The following is a 13,416-nucleotide window of genomic DNA, read 5'->3' as shown; positions in this document are numbered from 1 at the left end:
AGACTTCAGTCTATCACTAAATCATTGTTAGTCTCCATTAGATCTCAAAAGGGTTTATTTATTTATTCATTCATTCATGTATGTATGTATGTATGTATGTATATATTTAACATCATCAAATAACAAAACAGGTTTAGCATTTTCTTTGTGGTCTGCTTTTCTTTGGTGCAGTTTTATTTTTTTTTCTTACCCTTTCCCAGGTACTCATATAATTGTAAAATGAGCTTTGTGTGTGGTGTTCTCCAAGCCATCTCCCTATCCTTTACAAGCTTCTAATCTTCATGTGAAAGAGATCTAGTCCCTGGGTCTGTCTATGTCCCCTATTCACTGATGGCATCTGGAATTTCACTGCTTAATAATATTTCTGGAACCACATTCTAATAGGTTTCTTAGTCTCTGTCAATTTTCTTCAGACTTATCTATATGAGAGCATATTGAATTATTTTACTCATAACAGAAAATTATTTTGCTTTACATAATCATGTTTTACTTCTGATATTATCTGAATAGTGTCGGTGCGATAAATTTTTTAATACTACTAGATTATTATATTTTTAATGATTCTAATTCTCTGCAATTTATGATGCTTTTACTTTTTGTAACTTATCATTAGTACATGATTAATTCCTTATGGTATAAAATAAATCCTTTAAGAATTCAAATATACATAAATAGCAAAACAAAGACCAATTCTTTACAATCTGCCTAAATTATTAATGTGTGAATTCATTCACTAGAAATGTTTGCTTCCCTCATCTTTATCCATCCTATCCATAAAAACAGTTAGGGGTTTTTCATACTCTGGAAGAATGACTTGTAATTTTGGCTCTATGATACAAAATAATTCTCCAATAGAGCATTAACTCTTTAATTAAATGTCTGAACAATAAACATGAAAATGATTATAGTATGTTGAGTCTTGAAATAACACTCAGTGTTTACTTGGTTAATATGCAAATTCATTTTCTGAAAAATTGCAATATGAACTTTGGCAAAGTTTAAGGCATTATGCAAACTTATAGAAAAAGGCTACCAAAAATTCAATGTATTAATTTAAATCTTAATTCTTGAATCTTATATTAAACCCAATTAAATTGTGCAATTATTAATATTAATGATGGATTTGTAAAATTATGTTTTATATGTTGTCCAAACAATATCAATACTAAGACATGAATAAGTTGCCTAAACAGCAAATCAAAATAGTGTACTTAATATTAAGATCTCCTCTAGCTGCTTTTCATCCGTCTCACTTTCTCTTCTTTCTCTTTGTTTCTATTCCTTCTTCCCTTCTGCCTCCATCTTTTTTTCTCTGTCATTTTCCTCTGTTGCTTTAATCCTAGTACCCTCACTTATTGCCTAATGCCTTGCCCACTTCAAACGTTTTTTTCCTAAACTGCTAATATTCATTTTTCAACATTACGAATCACGGCAACATAGAGGCCAGCAATGCTTCAAGATGACATCAAATTTGTTTTTATTATTTTATAAGTCTACCCAGAGCTTCAGAAAAATTACATACTTCTAATCCTAACTTTGAAAACTGTTCTGTCTTGAGTTCAAAATGGATCTTTCAAACAATTTTATTCTTTGTTTCCTCTCTCCAAGCCCTGTGCTTACAGAGGTGTCTTATATATTATTGGTGCTATGATTTGAATGATTGTGTTCACTCAGAATTCCTATGTTGAAAACCCATTGCCCAAAGTGATCATTTGGGGATGGCAATGAGGAGGTGACTAGGCCATGAGGGCAGAGCCACCAATTTTGGAATCAGTGCCCTTATCAAAGATAAAAGAAGTTTCACAGAGATCACTAGTCACAGCCACCATGAGAAGACACAGCAAAACGAGCAAACAAACAAAAATGCTATCTATGAACATGAAAGCAGGCTCTCACCAGACGTTGAATCCGCCAGCATTTCAATCTCAGCCCTCCCAGCCTCCAGACTGTGAGAAATCAATTAGGGGTGTTTATAAGCCACCCGATCTGTGGTATTTTGTTACAGCAGCCCAAACAACCTAAGACAAGGATGCAGTTATTAAAGACTTTCCCTAAATTCTATTCTTTATCTTCCTTATTGCAGGTACAAATATTTGCCTATGTTAATATAAAAACATGAAAAGTGATTATTTACTTTAATATTTGAATAGCACTTTATAATGTGTAAAACAATTTCATGTAAATTATTTTAACTTTGCATGTGAGATAGCAGAATTATCTGCATTTTATGGGTGGAAAACTGAGACTCAAAAAGCATGACTAATTTACCTAAAAAAAAAAAGAAAAAACAGAACAGGAAATTCCCAAGTTTTTGGAGCTGTATTTAGCTAGAAGAGTACTCGGCCTGCATTAGATTATTAGTAAATGCTTGACACATAAATAAAATAATAAGACAGGAGTATGTTTGTATCAAAACCCCTTTGCTTAAACAATCTCCTTGAGAATTCTGATCCTCAGTTTCATTGTCTGCAAATTGAAAATAATAGCATCGTTTTGGAATTGTTATGATCAGTAAGTAGAATGGTATACATGACATGAAGAACAGTATGTCAGTTAATTTAGCTTTCTCCTTTTATCTAAAGGGTCATAGTTTTGCTGTTCAGGACATAAAATGATTTGTAGAATTCTGAATTCCACCATTCACCTAAGCCAGGTATTTTCCTTCTCTGCTACCTTCTTTTTTTATATTTGCAATTTGTGTTACTTATCACCTTTAAAATAAAAGCAAAGTATGGAACTTTGAGGAAAATGAGGTTACATCTATATTTATGCAGATCGTACATATTTGTATTAATGTTCATTTCCATAAAATAGTTATGACAAATTAAATCTAAAACTTGTTTTTGATGAAATTTCAACAATAAAATTAATTTTAAAATATGGGCTTATTTAGTAACCACATAAAATATCCGCCCACCCAATATTCATATTCTTTAACAGAATTAAAGAGAATCACAAGAGAAAATGCACTGCAGGGCTGTTTGCCCTCTAAGATCCAACTGGAAGACTGTTGAGATCTCTCCAGGAGATTTGTCCCTCTTCCCTTACCCCTAGCATCTCCTGAGACACACCTTGTTCTGGGAGTCAGGCATATGTGCCAGTTTAAGTAGAAAGACCACTATAAGAATTCTTATCTCTTGTTTAATCCTGCTTGTCATTCCTAATTTTGAGACATTCTTACGTAATTATCTTTTGCCTGTATACTAAAATACAGACTGAATATCAGTTGAAATCTGATATTCAGTTAGTTGAAATCTCTCCTTGGGGATTTCTTTCCTAGTTTGGATTTCTGACCTCCAGCTCACGTTGTATAAGAAGTGCCCTCCCTCTTCTTTCTATCATAGCTTGATTTCTGCACAGAGTTGCTTAGCCTTATTGCCTGAACACATCCTTCCATGTATCCCTGGTTGGGTGTCTACTGCCAGACTCAAAAATTGTCTACATCTCAAAATTATGCACTGATTAACTTATTTTCATCAATCAGCTCAATACTACTGGCTAAATCTAATCTTAATTCATTTACCCTCAAGCACTTCTTATGTACTTATATACTCTGGCCAATATTATTGAACCGCCTTGTCTGAAAAGGCATTCTTTAATTTATTTTCTTGAATGTTTAGTATGTGCCAAGTACTGGCTAGACAGACACTGGAGATACAGAAATGAAGAAGACATTGTTTTGTTTTGTTTTCCTGAAAATGCTAATGAATAACAAACTCTTAAAGTCTTTTTTATTTTTATTTTTTGATTCCTTAAGTGTTTGGGTGTAAATAACACATGTTCAGACATACTTGTGTTTTCTATAACTTCTAGAAATTGCCTATTAACTTGGATATTTATAATTAAAGGAAATTATTTGCATGAATAACCCAGGAACCCAGATGAATTATACTTTTGGTAAGGTTATCATTCTGTAAATGGTTCTTTCTCTTACAACTGAATTAATCCTAGAAGGTCAGACAGTTGGGAAAAGATAAAATTAATCCACGTTACTGATAAAATAAGAGCTTAACTTGTTTAATAATGAGACACTGGAATACTTTAATGTTGTGAACTCGCACAGGAAAATTTCAGAGGGCTGCTATCATCTACCTAATGCTTAGAGGCTTCAATAGATTAAAATCAAATAAAAGCCAGTATGTCGTAAAAATCAAACATCTTAACACTTTTTATGTCATTAATAAAACTGAGTCAACTACTTTTCTGATGATGCTCTTAGATTACCCTTCAAAGTTAAAACAACAACAACAATAAAATGATCCAAGGTACAAATATTTCTGGAGAGACAGTAGGTATAATGATACAATGTAGGATTTCTAAAACTTATTATTATGCAATACTAGTTCACTGAACTCAAGCCTACTCATCATCTCAACTACATGCGTTCTTTCTCTTGTTTTTCTTGGTGCCATGAAGGTTTTTTTACTTTGGGAACTGAAATTTAGGGATGCACTATAACACCCTCATCTTCAGATAGAGGTGATGCAGATGACTTCTTATCTAGTGCCAAGAAAAAGGCACTCATTTTTAATAATCTCCTGATTACTACTGACAAAACAGTTTGGGAGTTAACATTTTTCTCTTTTTATCTTTATCCTCTACCTCTTATTTTATTATTCCTGTACCTTCTGTACCTAAATGATGTCTTACTAGATATTTTTTCATAGATTTCTCAGTAATTAACTCAAACCAGGTATGTTAAATTGAACCAAACTTATTTGCTTATTACTTAGGTTCTATTGTGACAGCAAACAAACCCATTTTCACTGGATTAGGATAAGTAGCATTTCTCGTTTATGTTAAATGAGGGCCATAGTTTAATTGTGTCTCGGCTCAGCTTGACTGGTTTCTGCATGTCTTCTATTCCTGGGACCACTACCTGGGCATTTTCATTGCAGAGGGTTGGAATGCAAGGCCCCAAGCCACGTTTCATAGTAACATTTAAAACTCGCCTAGATGAGGTCATCAAAAATATGCCCATTCACCTTTCCTTGACCAAAATTTGTCATTTGAGTATGCTCAAAGTCAGTGAAATTCGGTCTTACATTCCTCCCTAGGGCAAGTGATATGGTGATGAATAGGGATGCATGACCCTCTTACTGAGAGAAAGAGTACATGGTGGGGAGCATTAACTCAGTCTACCACAGTGTCTCTAACTTGAACCTTTCTCTAAATTGCCCATCTTTTTGGTCATGCTTTTGATCATCCTCTATTAAAGCTGGTAATCCTCCTGAATTCCTATTTATTTCTCCCCAAGCACAAATAATTGACCACACAGAATTTCCGTGATGCCATCTTTTGAAATGTTCCCCATCATCTCTTTATCTCATTGCAAATACCTAAGTTCTAGCCATCATGTTATTTATCATTTGAGTAACTACTATTCTTTTCCCAATTGACTGATTTACAGTGTTCCTTTAATTCCTTTTTCAGAATAAAAAATGTTATTTCAAAAAATGTATTGCGGGATATCATTTCTCAATTTAATATTTTTTTGTGGTTCCTATGACTTAATGGTTAAAGTCTTTAAGCCAAAACATAATGAGCTGCTGAGCCTTATGACACGGACCTGGCTTAGTACTTCAGCCCAAGTTTTCAACTTTACTAGTCTTCCATTCTGCATTTCAGTTAGTCAATGTTCATGTTTCTCCAGTAGTACCTTTGCTTTGAAGCATCCTTTCCTTTGTCTACTTAGCTAATTCTTCCTCTTACAAAGTGTTGATGTAATACTATGTCCAGGGACAATGTCAAGGCCAACATGTGTTACGACCACAGGTGGTGTTTTAAGTGGTCTCCTCTGTGGTCCTCAGCACTGTACTTACATATTTATAGTATTTGCACTTTATCACAAATGCATGTACTTTATCACATATGCATCCCTCACCAGATAATAAAGAGTGATATAATGAAATGAAAACTCTCAAAAAATTTTTTTGGTACATAAATGGTTGTAAAGCTTGATTTTAATTTTGGTATTACTGTTACCATTTGCATAATGCGTGACCTTTTCATAGTAGGATATAGATTATACTTTGCCAACAAATAATACTATTTCAATTATAATGGCTTGACACTATCATCTGGGAAGTAATTGGGCTATAACCAAACTTGCAGCTAAACTTACCTGAATTAGTCCCAGATAGAGCTTCCTTCTACAGAATTCATATAGTGATAAACCAAGTTGTACAAATATTAAATAAAGCATTTTAATGAAATAATTTTTATATTTTATAATCTACTTTAGGTTTTAGGTAAGTTAGGTTTTATCTAAACAGGTGAAATCATTTCCTTAAAATCCAAAAATGGAAAAATAAAGGGCATGTTACTTTGAAGAGTGAAAAAAGTTAACACTATTAGCTAACAATTAATCTCATTTAATTACCAATTGTCACAGTCACCAGTTTTTTTTTTTTTTTTAATTGCTGCAGATATGTTACAGAGTCCTTTATATTAGTTTGATTCAGACATCGTTTACTTTTGTTGAGAGAGCAGTTCTGCCATGGTTCCTGAGTGTCCTTGTTTATCTTCACAGCATTTTTCAAACAGCAAGGACTAACTATCTCCTGATAATAAGCAGTTTCAGAAGCTAGTCACATGGACACTTAAGTAGGTCAGGGAAACCACATGTGACTACTAGGCACTTCCTTTCTCCCAAGGGACCAGGGCTGGTATATTTGCTGCTTGCTACAAAAAGGGCTGAGCCCTTGAATTTAGCCTTCTCTGAAGTGGCACTACCCACCTTGTGTGGCGTCTCCATCTGGGCTCCTCTTGGTCTCCCTTTGGGACTCTGGCTCAGAGAAACCTGCATTAGCACACTGACGCTCCTGCTGTTTGTTGTGTTGTGGGTAATAAACTATTTTGCTGGATCCCTTGAGTTTTAGCACTGTTGAGTTGTGGTAGCCGATCTGTTTACTTTTAGTCCTCACTACTCCGTGCTGTCTTCTCAGGTTGGTGTTCTTCCTTGGCAGATTTCCGCTCTTGCGGGTTAATTGTTTTTCATATGTAAAGATAGCCATAGTCTCAAAATATGCTAAGGAAACCACTGTATACAATATAAAATGAAAGAACTACAATACTCAAAACTTTGGTTGCAGTTGCTAATTTGCAGAGCCTTTTAAAATCGGATTTATGACATGTGGGCTGAGGTATTCAAAGGTGTCCTTTTTTAAAACAATTTTTGATCCTTCATAAGTTGAAGTCGTACTTCATTACATCCTTAAATATCTATTCAATATAGTCATCGATATGATTACTCTGTTTTTTCTTCATTGGAGTCGACATAATCACTCTAATGTACCCACGCAAGTTGAAACTCAATCAAATACACTTATGTGTTTTTCTTAAAATAAATTTAGTTTCTTTAGATATCACTTAATTCTATAATAGACATTATTTCCACTGTTCTTCTTTATCCTGTGTTTCTGCTTCTTCTATGCCTGTAAAGCAGCACATCTGTAGGTGTACCACTCAAAGGTATTTTACAATTAAATAAGATTTTTACTGCAGGACTTCTTAAAGCCTTTTGGTTAGTAAATTCATGGTACATTTTTAAGTGGGAAACAGTGTATTCTTGGTTTACCACGTAACACATTCTCCCCACGTCCAGCAGAAAAAAAGGTGGTGACATTCTGCAAAGAATTGTTCCAAAAGAACAGTGTGACACGGCTCTTTGATGACTCATATTGAAAATGTATTGTTGCAAGTTATTTAAGTTTTAGAGCTCTGTAACTGTGCATTGGCGGAGAGTAAATTTCTTAGGCTGTGCAAATTTAACAATTTTTTGATACTTTAACCATAATTTTTTGAAACGATCAAATGAAAGATTGTTGAAATACTCTGTAGACCTCAACATGATCACCGATTTCCTTTATTATTAAATCTAAAATAGTCTTTTACATAAAATAAGCCTAAATTAATTATTGTTATTATTAATTTTAATGTTCATTATTAATAAAAATATTATACAAATGTTCTATTAAAAGTATCATCTATATTTGTAGTTGGGTAACAATTTGGGAACTTTAGCAAATGAACAAATTATAATAAAAACCTAGATTCAAGCTGGATCTCTGATGAGAAAATTGAAACTATAAACACCACACACCATGCCACCTTTAAGAAAAACAATGCACATGTGTGGATTAACTATAGATAATTATGATATTAGAAAAGGAAAACTGTATTTGTGGGAACTGTACAGTTAACAAAATTCTTATGTAACCTGTCAATTATAAACATGTGTTGTCAATTATAACACTAAGCAAATAGCATGATAGACGACATCCAGGCTGTAGCCATGATTCTAAAAAAGGACATGAATTGTTCATACATATTATTACATTGAGATTTGTTTAGTTTATTGCCCGAATGCTTTTCTGCATCTTCACTTCTATTTTAGTGTCTGTATAAGCCAATAAAATAAGAAATCGTTCAGGAGAGTTTAATTTGAGTAATGAAGCAATTCAGCAGATCTGGAGCCCAAACTAAATAGTTTTAAAACATGTCCTGTTATGACCTATAGACATTTTTTGTTAGCTTCTTCATCGTGAATAGCTGGGGGCATAGATGGCATTTGGGGTATGTCAGGGAATTTGTGCTTTCAAGAGCTGACCAAGATGCCCTCTCTACTTTGTAGCCACTGTTGCTTATTTTTGTCCTATTCATACTATTTGTGATCTCCAGCATTGGCGAAGGTGTTCCTGAGGGCCTCAAGATTGGCAAATTAAAAGAGCATTTTAAAGTAATTAATATTTAAAATATTTTAAATGAGCATATTTAGAAATGAGCGTGATGAAAACCTCCGTGGCACTGGTTTCGGGAACACAAAACTAAAACCCAATTTAAAGACCAGCTTACTTCCTTCGGGTGTTATTGTATATAATTATATGCTGTAAGGGATCTGATTTATTCTTTTGTAAAACTATATCGGTGTAGAAAGTGACTTGCTCTGATTTTCCTATAAGGATAAAGTATTAGAAGCATACTAATTTTAAATTAAGCCACATAACAAGATCTATATCTGAAAAATGGGATTCATAGTTTTTGGGAAAAATTACAAAGAAGGTTTTAATGAGAAAATGTTACTTATTCTAAACAGAGCTATGTTAGTAAAATGCTTAAATCATGTAATTTATAACACTCTGATAATATTAAAATGTGATGAATGAGAGAAACTTAATAATTTGGGGGATATTTAGAGGTTTTCTAATTAGATAAAACAAGCAATTAAATTCACTTATAAGGGCATCTTAAGAAGGATAGATAAATTATTTTTGTAGATTTCATTGTACCATACAAATTTGATTTTGCCAATTTTACTTTCCAATTAAGTTCAGAAATGGCAACAATGTGTTGCTGCTTATAAATGTCATTTATTCATTTTTTTTCTTCATGTGGCAATAAATTATTAAGCATCAACTGTTTCTGCTGTCCTATGTTCAAGGCACTGGGTATATAAAAGATGATAAAAAACAGCCCCTCTGTCAAGTATTTTGGGTAAGAAAAAATTCAATTAGCTTCACTGTTAATTGCATGCTTTCTTTGCTGGAGAACTTGAAGTTTTGTGCCAGTAGCAATTATCTGTGTACAAAGTTGGACTGTAGAGTGTTCTGATCTCTTTGTGGATGTTTGTGATTATGTTTGGAGGAGTATTCTACATATTGTTAGATAAAATAAATGTGTAAACATAAATTCAGTCAAGCTTAAAGCAGGACTAAATCACTATAATCTGGTGAAGCAGTTTATTCCTAGTGATGAATTATAATATATTAAACATGATGATCTTCTATTATTTCCTTAAGCCGTCTAAAATAGATACTCATGAACATCTAGATAATTTGGAGAAAAGTTTGACAACATATGTTACTTCAAAACAGTAGTACTTTATGGGTTACCTAGCAGTATGTTTCATTCGCTCTAAGTTTTCTGACAGTGGGTTTTTTTCTCTACTCTTCTCTACAAACGATTTAAAGTTTAGCTCCTGACTGCATTTTACTGTAAAGCCCAGCACGCTAATGTACTGGATTGTTCACGTGTGGTCTTCTCCTCTGACATCCCATCTTGAGCTGTTCTAAGGTTTCCACTTGCTCTGTATAGAAGAGCAAATGGGGTGAAGCAAAGGAAATGTTAGCAAAATGAGAGAAAAAAAAGTTTCTTGACGCTACAGCACTAAAGGGTCAGTTCTATTTATAAAAGAGGATTAGTATTAGCTCACTGAACATTTACAATTCAGATGACAAGAAGGTACTTTTAAGAGCTGATTTACTATTCTCGGGCTGGTGCTCAAGCCAAGTGAGCTATAGTAACTTCACCAGCTGAGCCAGTAAAAGTACTTAATATACTCATCTAAGATCTCCACAAGAGTGGCTTTTTGGCTGCAACCACGGGGCCTGCAGCTGTCAGCTTTCTCCACTGTCACCGGCAGATATCACTGCAGTCAATTAGAATTACTACAGAGGATTTCAGACACAGACACATGCATCTTTTCGTTCTTGCATGGGCAGCTGCCCAAAGGTCACTAATCCGTGACTGGAGGGAGGAAGTTTTGGCAGTGATGCGACTCCAGCATTGACTGAACAGCTATAATCATCTGTCCAAATGTCTTAGTGAGGACATCAGACCGATCTCTCAACACAGAAAACTGACTTTCCTTTTCAAAGCCATGTGACATATCTTGGTATATTTAAACAGGTTCATTCGCATCACAATGGCGACTTTCCAGTCATTTGAAAATAGTCATAAGAAAAACGAGGAAAGAAAATGAATATGATAAATGTTATTTACACTGAAACTATTTCCTAAAATAATAATAACAATAAACTTGATGGTAAGTTTCTGCTTTTCCAAGTGTCCTCCAATAATGAAAACTTTTGGAAATGATCATTTAACATAAATATTAATAACTGTATAATCCCATTTCAATTTAAAGATTTTGGCAGGTGTGCAATCTATTAATTTTGGTTAATTAATTCACATATTTAAAATTATCTAATTATTTATTAGAATATTGTCAGATGTACATAGAAAGCAGGGGAAGGTTTCGGAAAGCAATATGAAATTAATGTTAAGTGATACGAATTAATGAAATTAATTTCACAGTTTACTCTGAGCCAATCATCTACTTATTATCATGAGATGCTATATTGTTTTTCAACAGCCTTTTGGACGGTTTTATTCTAAGTTATATATCTATGGCACATGTATATCATGGCACAAAAAGAAAACCACAAAATTTATAAGGTAAATTATTAGGTTGTGGGAAGCATGATTTTACACATATATTTATATAATATTAAGGGAAATGGAGTCTTAGCACTAATCTTAAACTTTGCTTCAAATAATTATCTTACTTGCATTTGTGGAAATAATTTTCACATTATTCACACATAACTAATTTTAGGTGAAAAAAGGACAAAATTTAGCATTTACTTTAATTCTCTTTGTATGTTATTTGAAACTCATTAGTTCATATTGGGTTATATTTTGTATATGCTTTGTATGTGTATTTCAGATTTTATATGGCTTCACATCCCAAATGGTCACTAGATGGGATGGTGACTCCAACCATTATGTTTGTCTTCACTAAGTCAGCACTCGAAGCATGCAGTGAGGGGGTTCTCCTCACACCTCTCCTTTTTTTTTTATCGGAAAGAAAATTATTCTCTTTTCGGTTCCATCCCTTTCTATACAACTCCAGGTGGAAAAGATGCTGAGGAGGGATCTCCTGGTCAGGACGAAAGAGAAGACAACATTTTTGCTGGTTTAGGGACAAACGATGGCTGCTACAGTCATCATAAAAAGAAAGGACATCTTCCTGAATCCTTATACAAATAATGATAAAGTAAAAGCCACTCTTTCGCATTACGTGTGTGCTGGTGATCCTGGAAACCAGAGATGCAGGAACGTCAGCTTTCAAACTTTTGTACCTAGTGAACGATTTAGAAATCACAGGAAAACAATGTCTCCTTGATGTAGAAATGTAGTATTACATTTAATTATCTTGATGACCAAACTACACCAGTTTGACACCTACTTAGAAAATGTGGGTCATCATTTTGAATAATTGATATTTGTGCAGTAAAATTTTAATCAATAATAAATGGAGTTGACATGGCTTGCTTTTCATTGTATAACATTTAGTTTTGTGTAATTCTTAGAAAAAATAACGAATCTATGAAATATGAATAATTATGGAACTTGGTTAAAAAATAAGAATATGCATTTTAAATGTGGCAGATTAAGTCTGGCACTGATTTGTGGCTAACTAGGCAAAAATATTATACTTTAAGAAGGGGAAAAGTATTGTCCACTCAGATGCTTTTTCCCCTCTAAGATTAGGGAAAATAGAATTAGAGCTGGTATTTAGCGCCAAGACAAATCCATAATATTTTCTTTCTATTGTGAGTTTTCCTATTTGACACACTGAGATAGTAAAAAAAGGACTTGTTTGAAGAAAGATTGGAAATAAATCCTAGAGCTTTAAAAAAGGACAGGTTATTTGAAAGATTTGCATTGAACTCTCGCCAAATTCATAGCTCTGTATAAATAAGAGTTCAATGAGCGAAAGATTTTGAAAAAAGTTACCATTCTGCTCTAATTTGTATCTAATAAATGCAAAAGCATTTTAGAAGAGTAAGAGCTCTTCAATAAGTATCACTCTCAAAATATAGTGCATGCTTTTATATTGAACTTAATCTCGAATATCTATACAAACTTCCCATAATCTGAATTTTTAAGGCAAGCATTTTTCTGGTACAATCATATATTTCAATATTTATTTTAAAGTTTGATTGTTTTCGGGAAGATTCTTGTCATCCAGCTGCTGATTTATTCACTGAATAAGGTGTTTGAAGAAGCATCTGGCAAAATATCATGTGCAAATAGGCCCATAACACATGCATTTGTGAGTGATGGTGTTGATGATGGCACCTTATAACCAATCTACTCGAGTCCTTTTTTCTTTCCCCCTTGGAAAATACTGTCTATAATAAATCATCAAAAGCATCATATTCATTAGTATAAGTGAGATAACACATAATTCACAATATAGCAGTCAGATAGCATAGAATTTAAAGTTTATAAAAAAAATTAATTTGAATAATAAATTTCGCTGACTAATAAAGAATTTTAAAAATCACTTGATTATCTCAATGCCATGTAGATATATATTGCTTAATCTATGAAGATAGAAATAAAAATAAAGTGTTCCAGGAAATAGTTCCTGTAAGTTTTATTAGGGTACTAGGAACCTATTGAGATTAATTTCATTATTATTTTCTTTTTATATTAGTTTTTAATTTTTTTAACCTCAAAGAACACACAAAATAATTACCTAGGTATTTTTTAAAAGCTTTGCTCTTTTATCATTTAAAAAAATATTTGAGCACCGACTATATGTTGGAATTATTATAGCTACTG

This window comes from Pteropus alecto, unplaced genomic scaffold (assembly GCF_000325575.1).
Source record: "Pteropus alecto unplaced genomic scaffold, ASM32557v1 scaffold17, whole genome shotgun sequence".
Taxonomy (NCBI): domain Eukaryota; kingdom Metazoa; phylum Chordata; class Mammalia; order Chiroptera; family Pteropodidae; genus Pteropus; species Pteropus alecto.
The sequence above is the reverse complement of the archived record's forward strand: the minus strand, read 5'-3'. Positions refer to the sequence as shown.